Genomic DNA, 14584 nt, shown 5'->3' on the forward strand with positions numbered 1-14584 from the left:
ATAACAGATCAATTAACCTAAGAAAACTTTGCCCTTTTAAACAGAGAGAAAACCAGTTTTTTTAATACCAGTGTCTTTTTATTTTTAAGCATGCAGTCTTAAGATAGTGGGTTTATTAGATGTCCCTCCTATTGTGAATGATGTCGCAGACAAAGGGAGGGGGATCTTTCAGATGCTGTCCTGCTTGCGTCCCTCATGGGAACTTAGGAGCGTCTTAGCTAAGGTCTGTCCGTATAAACCCCGGACCAGGCTACTCTGTGGAGTAGATGACTGTTATGCCATATGACACCCTGTGAGACTCAGGGTGCAGCCCACTCAGACGCCATAGCCAAAGCGGTGGAGCTGTACAGACACATTCACACAGTCAGGCACTCTTCAGATTCAGACAGGTTGGACATCACCCTTCCCTGGGTATCCCTGGCTAATGGGAGGTGATCAGTCTCCCCTTTCATTCTTTATGAATAAGAGTGAGTTTCTATGGTTACAGGCAATGGGGGATGGTAACGGGGTGTTTTTGCAATCCCTCAAGGTTGGACTGCTTTCCCAATCTCTCAAAGCCAAATGGCCCTTTCACTTGGAAGTATAATCTATGTGGAGGTATGCCAGGAGAGTGCTAAATCACCCTGGGAGCTGTTTTTTTCTTTCTCATCTTAGTCCATCCTGACCATATCTAAAATTCCTTTTCTGAAGATTTCCCTTTACAAACCTTTTACAACTCTCCTTTGTATTCAGGTTTTGTCCCAAGCCATTTCCTTCCAAACAACCATCTCATTTAGGACAAAATTACCTTCTTTAACGTTTAATAAAATGTATTCCCATTCCTTAAATCTTTCTTACATATATCCTACTTTCCTACATACAGATTTGCTTTCTTTATTTCCATCAGTCTTAGTTACACTAAGCAGAATTTTGTACTCTTAGAAACACCTTAATCTCTAGTGAAAACTAAGTATTAACCAATTGTGAACATTATAACAGAATTCTTTAGATGGCAAATTATGAATCAGATAAGCACAAAACATGTTTACCAACAGATTTAAATACTCTTAGTTTCTTTGCTATAAAAAGTCAAAAGCACAAACCTATGTTCAGTAATCAATGCTTTAGCACTTTGTTTTCTTCGGAAAAGACCTAGATGGTCAACAAATTTAATTTTATTTGTTATTCAAGCAAAACTTTAAACTTTAAGGTTACCAAAGACTTTGAAAGCTACTTTAACAATTACCCATTAAAACTTTGAGACAGACAATTAACCATCAGTTTAGTAATTTCTTTTTGCTAACAAATTTTAACCAATAACATGAGCTTATTTGACATTCAGTAAACTTTGAAGTTTTACATTTACTGCTGATAACTTAAAAGACATGTCTATCTTAATTAAACCACCAAACTTAACTTAGGGTTAAGCAGTCCAAGTCAGGCCAGAGAAAGCAGGGAACTTCCCCGAAACAAAGAGGTTTCGGCAGCTGCTTGGGAATATTCCCTAAGGTCTCTGTCCCAAGTTAGATCAACCCCAGTTGGCTCTAGTTACAGCCATTGGCTCCCCTATATCCTCCATTTTCTTGGGCAAATCGTCAATCTCATCTGGAGGTTCCTGGGAAGCTATAGAAACCAGCTCAAAAGAGTGTTGTGGATCTAATGCCTCACGGATATTATCCCAGACCTGCATAGTATCAGGGGGAACATCAGTGGGCCCACATATTTTGATCTGGTACTTTATTTCTTGCCTTGCTCTTTGCCATGCATCCAAACTCACGGTTCCTTCTTTGGGGAACCATGGGCATAATTCTGAAAGTGTACAAAAAAAAGTGCTGCAAGGCCTTCTTAGAGACCTTGGACACTTTCTGCTTCAAAAGGGCCTGCAGTGCAGTGACAAAAAGATCCTGCTCTAAAGACTGAAAGTTCCCCATTATATACGCTTGCTGTCACCTGCGCTCTCCGGGTGCCTCTTACCTGAATGGCAGTAACTACTTACCTGTGTATGCGTGGAGCTCCCTTGACCTGTGCTCGCAGTCCCTGTTCAGGCACCACTTGCCACAGCCTGCCTGACAAATCGACCAGGAAGCACAAGGGTAAGAGGATGGTGAAAAAAATTAAAGAGACAAAGAGATGGGGGCAGGAGGAGCATAGGGGATGATTTCCACCAATGCCGAGTTTATTCAAGGCAGCAAGGCATTATATAGCCAACAGTAACTATTTTTAACTGATTACAAAAGAATTTACTACATGCACGAAAAACCCTCCAGACTTCCCCATTATCTACTTCTCACAGTCTAAATGCAGACTCTCCAAGGCCAGTGGTCTCTGTCTTCAGATAATTCCTTAACCAGCTGCACTGACTCCAAAGTAACTCAAAACATAAAAGAAGTAACAACAAACCTGAGAGTGATTCATAAGCTGTGCTGGAACAGCAAGGACCAGTTGTGAATTTATGACCCCAACCAAATTGCTCTCATCTGACAAGTAAGTGTGTGGGAAATCACGTAGGTGAGCGCACAACACATAGCACAGACCCTTTCTCAGTGCTACTCAACTTTTCCATCCTAAACCTTTTGTTAGGCTATTCGGACTTTAAAGGAGACACAAGTTAGGGCCGGGTTATAAGTAACAAATAACACTCTTAGATTGCAGTTCAGATTGCTTACTCTATCTGAGCTTTTACCTATAAACACATTCTGAATGATTCTGGCAGAAAGAATCCTTTCTAATGCTCACTTAAAGAAGGGGGTAGGGGATGGTTGAGCATGGTGATGGGTATTAAGGAGGGCATGGATTGCATGGAACACTGGGTGATATACACACAAAAAAATGAATAATGGAACACTACATCAACAACTAATGGTGTACTATATAATAAAAAATAACAAATTTTTTCTAGGCCCATAGTGGGAGTCAGTGGAAGCTTGGAAACATACAAGAAACAAGCCAGTATCCCAAACTCCTGCAGTAGCCATAGCTTTCTTAAGAATGCTGGCATAGCTTCATGAAACCTCAGTTTTCCAGCTTGCAAAATCTTAGGAGGTTTTATTAAGTTAATTGTAAATAGCAGAGAATTAACAAGTGCAATGTATCTACTCAGCTCAAAGGTTTAAGTTTTCATAAATTTTATATGAACATTTCATTACAAATGTATCTCTCTGTTCAGTTCTCACTCATCACCATCCCTTAATAAGTAGACATGGTTATTATCATGAAAGGTAAGAGAAATGGCTTTATGTAGTAAGCTTAACCCATAATCCAGAGGAGTTGTTTCTGACAATTCCCATCTTATAAACCTACTTTCCTCTTTTGGATCCTTGATGTTCTATGATAAGCATTCCACTCAAGGAGCATTTCAATGTTCCCATCTGGATCAATCTGATCCCTCTGGTTTTTGAGGCAGAGAATACTTAGAAGAACTCTGCATGTCCTTTTCTGTATGTAGAATTATTGTATTACACTTGATCTTATCCAAAAGACTGAGAAGTGATAGCATTATTGGATAGATAAGAAGTAGACCACAAAAATATCTGGAAAAATCAATACAGATAAGGTACAAATACCCCAATCAAAAAGTAGGTTATAAAACACTATACAGTAAAAAAGAATATATATCATCATCATGCAATACTTTAATCTTAGCTGAAGAAGTGAAGATTCTATAGAACAGAAATACAGAAATTTAAAATGTGTAGTGGGTTATTTACCACAAGATATTTACTCCCTTGGTTTAGTATCTAGTAATTTCACCCAATTTTCTTCTGAATGTCCTTAATACTAGTCTTGCCTCATATATATTCTCAGTATAAAATAAGGTTTATCAGTCAATAAAAATAATGTTAATACAAATAAGAGGATGAAAGGCATGAATGGGCATATTACCAAAGAAAATTATAGAAAAAAAATGGTTGAACTTCACTATTTACCTTGGCAAAGGAAATAAAACACGATAATCTTCAAGGTTTACAAGGGTACATAAATAGCAAGTTCCATATAATTAAAGACAAAGTGTTAATTATTACAACTTTTCTATAAGGTGATTTGTCAAAGTTTACTAGTTACTTTAAATCAACTAATTCTAGACCTAGGAAATTATCCTAAGGAAAAAAAATTAGAAAGGCATTCCAAGACTAATCCATAGGGTGGTCACCACAAATTATTGCCATAATTGTTTCTTAAAAATGGCAACAACTTAGAGGCTCAATAATGGGGGATTGATTAAATAAATGTTAGTATATTTATGTAATGGAATAACTGAGGACAACAAAATTGCTTTTTAATACCCTTAAGGAAAGTGCTTGTGATGTACTGTGAAGCAGAAAAGCAGCTTATAAATATACATGTACCAAAAAAATTATAAAGACAGTGTTTATCTATAAATGAATCTGTATAAAAATGTATGTGTTAAAATATTTATATTGTTACTATTTTTGCTTTTTTTATTAACATATAATGTATTATATGTTTCAGGGGTACAGGTCTGAGAATCATTGGTCTTACACAATTCACAGCACTCACCATAGCACATACCCTCCCCAGTGTCCATCACCCAGCCACCCTAGAACCTAGATGTCCATCAACAGATGATTGGATATACACTTAAATATTAACAATGGAAATCTCTTGTTCCTGGGATAGGTGCTTTCATTTTCTTCTTTATATTTTTTCTGTAATTAATATCTGCAATTCCATCCTATACTATTACACATTTAAAATAAACTTTAGAGATTTTATTTTAACTTAATTCATTTCATCTTTTATATAGTGGTTTTTAACATGATAAAAATATACAAAATGTTGAGAGGAGTTAAAATGGCAGAGTAGTAGGAGGACCCCATGCTTACCTCCTCAAACACAGCTAAATAAATATCAAATCACTCTGAACACCCAGAAAATCTTTCTGAAGACTGAGAAAACACATTGCATAATTGGAGAAAAAAGACTACATTCGTGGATTTGGAGATGTGGAGACATGATTTGGGGTGGGAAAGAATCACTGGTGCTGCAGAGGGAAGGGAGTCTTGATCAGGGAGAGAGGAGAGGGAGAGCATGAGAGCAAGAAAGAGAGAGAGCAAGCCACAGGATATTCTATGAGAAAAAAACACTTCCTCAAAACCACTGATGGAGAAAATGAGAGGAGCTGATTACTGCAAGCTTTTACAAGCAGCAAAGCTCAAAATCTAAAGTTTCAGAAGTTCGTGCCCTCACCAAGTGGAGCCTGGTGGGGTTAGAGGTGTTCCTGTGGAGGAGTTCAGAGACCCAGGAGCAGAAAGATGGTCTGAGGATACCCTGGGTCACAGTGGGAGAGATAGTTCCCCTTCTTGAAGTGCATATGGGAGAGGTGTCACTACCTCTCAGGGACAAAAGAGACAGTGGGCCCATTCAACTGCCCCAGTCATTAGCATACTAATAGAGACACCCTTTCAGTTCAACTATCTTGGATGCTGACATTGTGGTGCACTTTACCATAAACTCCAAGTCCCTGCACATTTGTCTGGGACAAACTGGCACCAGCCAAAATATGGTGAGACCCTTCCGCAGAGGATTTGCACAGGTCAGAGCCATGATGGGTCCCTAAAGTTTGGAGTTTTGAAACTCAAGCAGCATGCCTGAAATAAAACACAAGAACACTGTGCTGCCGGTGGCATATGGCTCAGACATGGTGAAGGCAGGGATAATCAACAAAAGCCAGTTAACACCAAGATATATCATAATAAAATTTGCAAAATACAGAGATGAGGAAAGATTCTTCAAAGCAACATGGGAAAAGAAAGCCCTAATCTAAAGGGAAGCAGGTTAGCAGCAGATCTCTTCACAGAAATGTGTCAGGCCAGAATAGAGTGCCATTATATATTCAATGTCTTGAATGGGAAAAATATTCAGCCAAGAATACTTTATCCACCAAGGCTATCATTCAGGATGGAAAGAGAGATAGTTTCCCAAACAAAAACTAAAGGAGTTTGTGACCAGTAAACCAACCCTGCAGGTAATATTAAAGGGAGTTCCTTGAGTGTAAAAGAAAAAATATGAGAAAGAACAGAGAATCTCCAGAAACAAGAACTTTACAGGTAGTAATACAATGGCACTAAATTCATATCTATTGTTAATCACTCTGAATGTAAATGGACTAAATGTTCCAACCAAAGGACATAAGGTATCAAAATGGATTTAAAAATACGCTGCTTACAAGAGACACATTTTAGACCTAAAGTCATCTCAAGATTGAAAGTGAGGGGCTAGAAAACTACTTATCATGTTAATGAATATCAAAAGAAAGCCAAAGTATCCATACTTATATCAGACAAACTAGATTTTAAATTGAAGATTGTAAAAATGAGATGAAGAAAGGCATTTCATCATAATAAAGGGGTCTAACAATTATAAACGTCTATGCAACCCGTGTAAGAACATCCAATATATAAATTAATTAATAACAAACATAAAGAAACTCATTGTTAAAAGCACAATAATAGAAGGGGATTTTAACACCCCATTTACAGCAATGAACAAATCATCTAAGAAGAAAATCAAAATGAAAACAATGCACATGGAACATTCTCCAGATAACATACTGAGTCACAAATCAGTTCTCAACAAGTATAAAAAGATGGAGATTATACCATGCATGTTTTCTGACCATGGTGCTATGAAACTTGAAATCAACTACAAGGAAAAAAACAAATCTTGGAAAGACCACAAATACATGCAGGTTAAAGTACCTCCTACTAAAGAATGAATGGGAGAAGAATAAATGAAACAAGATGGGATTGGGAGGGAGACAAACCATAAATGACTCTTAATCTCACAAAACAAACTGGGGGTTGCTGGGGGGAGGTGGGATTGGGAGAGGGGGAGCGGGCTATGGACATTGGGGAGGGGAGGCGAACCATAAGAGACTATGGACTCTGAAAAACAACCTGAGGGTTTTGAAGGGTCAGGGGTGGGAGGTTGGGGGAACAGGTGGTGGGTGATGGGGAGGGCACGTTTTGCATGGAGCACTGGGTGTTGTGCAAAAAGAATGAATACTGTTACGCTGAAAAAAAAAAAATATTATTAGTATATTAAAAAAAAAAGAATGAATGGGTTAAACAGGAAATTCAAGAAGAAATTTTAAAAAGTACATTGAGGCAAAGAAAAAGGAAAACATGGTAGTCTAAAACCTTGTGGTGCATTAAAGACTGTATAAAGAGTGAAGTACATAGCAATATAGGCCTACCTCAAGAGGTAAGAAAAGCTCACATACACAATCTAACCTTACACCTGAAGGAACTAGTAAAGGAACAGCAAATAAAGCCTAAACCAGCAGAAAAGGTGAAATAATAAAGATTAGCTCAAAAATAAATCATATAGAAACAAAATAACACAAAAAAACTTTAGAACAGATCAATGAAACTAGGAGATGCTTCTTTGAAAGAAGAATAATAAAACTAACAAACCCCTAGCCAGAGTTATCAAAAAGAAAAGAGAAAGGACCCAAATAGGTAAAATCAAGAATGAAAGAGGAGAGACCACAACCAACAGCACAGATAAACAGTTTTAAGAGAACATTATGAAAAGTTATATGGCAAAATTGGGCAATTTGGAAGAAATGGATAAGTTCCTAGAAACATACAAACCAACAGAAATGAAACAAGAGGAAATAGAAAATTTTAACAAACCCATAACTAGCAGAGAAATTAAATCAATAATCAGACACTCCCAACAAAGAAAGTCCTTGGCAAGATGGCTTCCCAGGGGATTTCCACCAAGCACTGAAAGAAGAGTTAATACCCAGTCTTCTTAAACTGTTCCAAAAAATAGAAATGGGAGGAAAATTTCCACACCCATTCTACAAGGCCAGTATGACCTTAATCACAAAACCACAAAAAGACTCCCATAAAAGGAGAATTACAAGGCAATATCCCTTATGAATATGGTTACAAAAAATCCTCAACAAGGTACTACCAAGCGGTGCCTGGGTAGCTCAGCTGGTTAAGTGTCTGCTTTCAGTTCAGGTCATGATCTCAGGGTTTTGGGATCAAGCCCCACATCAGGCTCTCTGCACAACAGGGAGCCTGCATCTCCCTCTGCCTGCTCCTCTGCCTACTTGTTCTTGTACTCTCTCTCTCTCTCTCTCTCTCTCAAATAAATAAATAAAATTAAAAAAAATACTACCAAAACAAATACAACATATTTTCTTGATAAAAACCCTCAACAAAGTAGGGGTAGAAGGAACATACCTCAACATCATGAAGGCCATATATGAAAGCCCCATAGCTAATATCAACCTCAAAAAGGGAAATTGAGAGCTTTTCTTCTACAGTCAAGAACAACCCAGGGACATCCGCTGACACCACTGTTATTTAACCTATTACTTGAAATCCTCACCTCAGCAATCAGACAATGAAAAGAAATAAAAGACACCCAAACTGGCAAGGAAAAATCCACATTTTCACTATTTGCAGATGCCTTGATAATCTATGTATAGAACATGAAAGACTCGACCAAAATTTTCTAGGACTGTTACATGAAATCGACAAAGTCACAGGATTCAAAACAATGTGTAGAAATCTGTTGAAATTCTGTACACCAATAATGAAGCAGCAGAGAGAGAAATCAAGGGATTCATCCCATTTACAATTGTACCAAAAACCATTAAACACTTAAGAATACACCTAACTAGATAGGTAAAAGATCTGTATTCTGGGGCACCTGGGTGGCTCAGTGGGTTAAGCCTCTGCCTTCAGCTCAGATCATGGTCTCAGGGTCCTGGGATCGGGTCCCACATTGGGCTCTCTGCTTGGCGGGGAGCCTGCTTTCTCCTCTCTCTCTCTGCCTGCCCATCTGCCTACTTGTGATCTCTCTCTGTCAAATAAATAAATAAAATCTTAAAAAAAAGATCTGTATTCTGAAAACTGCAGAACACTTATGAAATAAATTGAAGAGGACACAAAGAAATGAAAAAAAAAAAAACCTTCCATGATCATGCACTGGAAGAACAAATGTTGTTAAAATATCTATACTACCCTAAACAATCTACACATTTAATACCATTCTTATCAAAATACCCCCAGCATTTTTCACAAAACTAGAACAACCTAAAATTTGTATGGAATCACTAAAGACCCCAAATACTCAAAGGAACCTTGAAAAAAAAAAAAAAAGCAAGGCTGGAGGCATCACAATTCTGACTTCAAGCTATATTATAAAGATGTAGTCATCAAGACATTATAGTACTGGCACAAAAACAGACACATAGGTCAATGGAACAGAATAGAAAATCCAGAAATGGACTCACACTATATGGTCAACTAATCACTGATAAAGCAGGAAAGAATATCCAATGGAAAAAAGACAGTCTCTTCAATAAATGGTGTTGGGAAAACTGGACAGAAACATGCAAAAGAGTGAAACTGGAAAACTTTCTTAGATGGTGAACAAAAATAAATTAAAAAAACCAAATGAATGAAAGACCAAAATATGAAACAAGAAACCATCAAAATTCTAGAAGAGAACAGAAGCAGCAACTTCTTTTACTTTGGCCATAGCAACTTCTTACTAGACACATTTCCAGAGGCAAGGGAAACAAACAAACAAAAAACAAACTATTGGGACTTTAGGATAAAAATCTTCTGCACAGTGAAGGAAAAAATCAACATAACCAAAAGTCAACCTATGGAATAGAATATATTTGCCAGTGATATATCCGATAAAGGGTTAGTATCCAATATCTATAAAGAACTTACCAAATTCAGGGCACCTGGGTGGCTCAGTTGTTAAGCCTCTGCCTTTGGCTCAGGTCATGATCCCAGGGTCCTGGGATGGAGCCCTGCTTCGGGCTCCTTGCTTCGCAGGAAGTCTGCTTCACCCTCCCTCATTGCCCTGCTTGTGTTCCCTCTCTCACTGTGTCTATCTCTGTCAAATAAATAAATAAAATCTTAAAAAAAGGAATTTATCAAATTCAACACCCACAAAATACACAATTCAGTTAAGAACTAGGCAGAAGGCATGAATGGACATTTTTCCAAAGAAGACATCCAGATGGCCAGCAAACATATGAAAAGATGCTGAACATCACTCATCGTTGTGGAAATACAAACCAAAACCCCACTGGGATATCAGCACACAGATGTCAAGATGGTGAAATTAACAACACATTAAACAGATGTTGATGAGAATGCAGAGAAAGGGGAACCCTTGGGTTTCATTAAACATGGGGCTGTATCTCCACACAGCTGTTTTCTTCTGAAGCTGAGCCAGGCCCACACAGAAGCAACCATGTCTAAAAGACCTGCAGTTGGCAGTGATCTTGTCATCACCTACTCTTGAGTGAGTGTCTTCCAGTATGGGAAAGTGGAAACAATTGCCAATGATCAGGGAAACGGAACCACCCCAAGTTATGTTGCCTTCATCAGCACCAAACGATTGATCAGCGATGCTCCAAAGAATGAAGTTGTGATGAACCCCACCAACATAGTTTTTGATGCCAAACTCCTGATTGGATGTAGATTTGATGATGCTATTCTCTAGTCTGATATGAAGCATTGTCCCTTCATGGTGGTGAAAGATGTTGGCAGGCCCAAGTTTCAACTAGAATACAAGGGAAAGAAAAAAGCTTCTATGCAGAAGAGGTGTCCTCTATGGTTTTGACAAAAATGAAGGAAATAGCAGAGGCTTACCTTGGGAATATGGTTACCAATGCAGTTATCACAGTACCTGCATACTTCAATGACTCTCAGCATCAGGCTAAAAAAGATGCTGGAACTACTGTTGGTCTCAATGTATTCTGAATCATCAATGAGCCAACTGGTGCTGCTATTGCTTATGGCTTAGATGAAAAGGTTGGAGCTGAAAGGACTGTTCTTATCTTTGACTTAGGAGGTGGCACTTTTGATGTGTCAATCCTTACTAGAAGATGAGATCTTTGAGGTTAAGTCCACAGCTGGAGACACCTACTTAGGTGGAGAAGAGTTTGACAACCGAATGGTCAACCATTTTATTGCAGAGTTTAAAAGCTTAAAAGTTTAAATGTTTTAAAGTTTATAAGAAGGACATCAGTGAAAACAAGAAGGCAGTTCATTGTCTCAGTACTGCTTGTGAACATACAAGTCTTCCAGCATGCAGCCTAGCATTGAGATTGATTCTCTATACAAAGGAATTGACTACTATACCTCTATTACTTGTGCCTCGTTTGAAGAATTAAATACTGGCCTGTTCCGTGACACCCTGGACCCTGTAAAAAAAGCCATTTGGGATGTCAAGCTCGATAAGTCTCAGATCCACGATATTGTCCTGGTGGGCAGTTCTACCCATATCCCCGAGATTCAGAAACTTCTATAAGATGTCTTCAATGGAAAAGAACTGAATAAGGGCATCAAGCCTGATGAGGCTGTTGCTTATGGTACAGCTGTCCAGGCAGCCATCCTTTCTGGAGGCACATATAAAAATGTTCAAGGTTTGCTTCTCTTAGATGTCACTCCATTTTCTATTGGCATTGAAACTGCTGGAGGAATCATGACTATTCTCAGCAATCATAATACTACCATTCCTACAAGACACAAACCTTCACTACCTACTCCAACAATCAGCCTGGTATGCTTATTCAGGTGTATGAAGGTGAGAATGCCATGACCAAGGATAACAAACTACTCAGCAAGTTTGAGCTGACAGGCATACCTCCTGCCCTTCATGGTGTTCCTCAGATTGAAGTCACTTTTGATATTGATGTTAATGGTATCCTCAATGTCTCTGCTATAGATAAGAACACAGGAAAAGAGAATAAGATTACCATCACTAATGATAAGGGTTGTTTGAGCAAGGAAGACATTGAGCTCATTCATGGTCCAGGAAGCTGAGAAGTACAAAGCTGAGGAAGAGAAACAGTGAGAAAATGTGTCTTCCAAGAATTCACTTGAGAATTATGCATTGGACATGAAAGCAACAGTTAAAGATGAAAAACTTCAGGGCAAGATCAATGATGAGGACAAACAGAAGATTCTTGACAAGTGCAGTGAAATCATTAACCAGCTCGGTAAGAAGCAGACTGCAGAGAAGAAGAATTTGAACACCAGTAGAAAAAGCTGGAGAAAGTCTGCAAACCCATTATCACCAAGCTGTACTAGAGTGCAGGGGGCATGCCAGGAAGAATGCTTGGATGCTTCCCTAGTGGTGGAGCTCTTCCTTTTGGGGTTGCCTTCTCCAGGCCCACCATCAAAGTGGTTGATTAAGCCAACCTGAGAACAGGTCTAACATTTTTCCACACAAAATATTTGAAGGACCCAAATCTGTAAAAATTCCATGGCAGTTTTAATATTGAAGCAAACAAACTGGGCATTCTTGATACTTGAATATGGAATATGTGCACAGGGAAAGGAAATAAACATTACATTTTGTAAGCATGGTATTGTTAAGTGGAAAATGCATTGTCTTAAATAAAACCATATTTAAAATTGGAAAAAAAAAAAAGAAAGGGGAGCCCTCTTACACTTTTGGTGGGAATGCAACCTGGTGCAGCCACTCTACAAAACAATATGGAGGCTTCTCAAAATTTAAAAATAGTACTACCCTGTGACCTGGCAATTGCACTACTAGGTACCTACAAAAATGATACCAAAATACTGATTCAAAGAGGCCCATGCACCCTGACATATTTATCAGCATTATCAACAATAGACGTGTTATGTAAAGAGGCTAAATGTCCATTGAATGAGTAATAGATAAAGAAGATGTGGTATATAGAGAGAGAATGGAATATTACTTAACCATCAAAAGAGTAAAATGGATTGGAGGAGTCAAGATGGCGGAGAAGTAGCAGCCTGAGACTACATCAGGTAGCAGGAGATCAGCTCGATAGCTTATCTAAACATTGCAAACACCTACAAATCCAACGGGAGAGCGAAGAGAAGAAGAACAGCAACTCTAGAAACAGAAAATCAACCACTTTCTGAAAGGTAGGACTGGCGGAGAAGTGAATCTAAAACGACGGGAAGATAGACCGCGGGGGGAGGGGCCGGCTCCCGGCAAGCGGCGGAGGAACGGAGCACAAAATCAGGACTTTTAAAAGTCTGTTCCACTGAGGGACATTGCTCCAGGGGCTAAACCGGGGTGAAGCCCACGCGGGGCCAGCGTGGCCCCAGACCCCGCAGGGTCACAGAAGGATCGGGGGTGTCAGAGTGTCGGAGAGCTCGCAGCTATTAGAACGGAGAAGCCGGCTGCCAAGACAGAGCCGAGGACTGAACTCTCAGCTCGGGGTTACCTTGAACTGGTCGCGGGCTGGGTGAGCTCCGAGCGCGGCTAGAGGCTGGGGATACGGGAGTGATTGGGTGCTGTCCTCTGGGGGCGCACTGAGGAGTGGGGCCCCAGGCTCTCGGCTCCTCCGGGCCGGAGACTGGGAGGCCGCCATTTTCATTCCCGTCCTCCGGAACTCTACGGAAAGCGTTCAGGGAACAGAAGCTCCCAAAAGCGAACCCGAGCCGATTACTTAGTCCGGCCGCCGGTAAGGGCGGTGCAATCCCGCCTCGGGCAAAGACACTTGAGAGTCACTACAACAGGCCCCTCCCCCAGAAGATCAACAAAATATCCAGCCAGAACGAATTTCATCTATCAAGGAGAAAGCAGATTCAATTCCTAAGACAGCAGAGCAATTCCAGAGGAGGAGAAAGCAAAGCACGGAACTCATGGCTTTCTCCCCATGATTCGTTAGTCTTGCGGCTACTTCAATTTTTTTTTCTTTTTTCAATTTTTTTTTCTTTTTTCAATTTTTTTTTCTTTTTTCTTTTTTCTTCTTCTGCTAAATTTTTTAAAACTTTTACCCTTTTCTTTTTTAACATTTTTTGACTAGTTCATCTAAATATATATATTTTTTCTTTCTTTTTTGTATTTTTTTATTTGTTTTATTTTTTAAATTTTTTTCTTTCTTTTTTTTTTTTTCTTTTTTCTTTTCTTTTTTTTTCAGAAGCTGTTTTATCCCCTTTCTCCCCCCCACAATTTGGGGTCTCTTCTCATTTGGTTACAGCGCATTTTTCCGGGGTCTTTGCCACCCTTTTAGTAGTTTATTTGCTCCTTCATAACCTCTTATCTGGACAAAATGACAAGGCGGAAAAAATCACCACAAACAAAAGAACAAGAGACAGTACCGAAGGCTAGGGACCTAATCAACACAGACATGGGTAATATGTCAGATCAAGAGTTCAGAATGACGATTCTGAACATTCTAGCCGGGCTCGAAAAAGGCATGGAAGATATTAGAGAAACCCTCTCTGGAGATATTAAAGCCCTTTCTGGAGAAATTAAAGAACTAAAATCTAACCAAGTTGAAATCAAAAAAGCTATTAATGAGGTGCAATCAAAAATGGAGGCTCTTACTGCTAGGATCAATGAGGCAGAAGAAAGAATTAGTGATATAGAAGACCAAATGACAGAGAATAAGGAAGCCGAGCAAAAGAGGGACAAACAGCTACTGGACCATGAGGGGAGAATTCGAGAGATAAGTGACACCATAAGACGAAACAACATTAGAATAATTGGGATTCCAGAAGAAGAAGAAACAGAGAGGGGAGCAGAAGGTCTATTGGAGAGAATCATTGGAGAGAATTTCCCTAATATGGCAAAGGGAACAAGCATCAAA

At 39.1% G+C, this 14584-nt stretch overlaps 1 pseudogene; it reads left to right on the forward strand.

Annotated features, from left to right (window-relative positions):
* Positions 1–10236: 10236 nt before the first annotated feature.
* On the forward strand, positions 10237–12080 carry LOC123934959 (annotated as a pseudogene).
* The last annotated feature ends 2504 nt before the right edge of the window (positions 12081–14584 follow it).

Source organism: Meles meles, chromosome X (genome assembly GCF_922984935.1).
Source record: "Meles meles chromosome X, mMelMel3.1 paternal haplotype, whole genome shotgun sequence".
In the NCBI taxonomy this organism is placed as follows: domain Eukaryota; kingdom Metazoa; phylum Chordata; class Mammalia; order Carnivora; family Mustelidae; genus Meles; species Meles meles.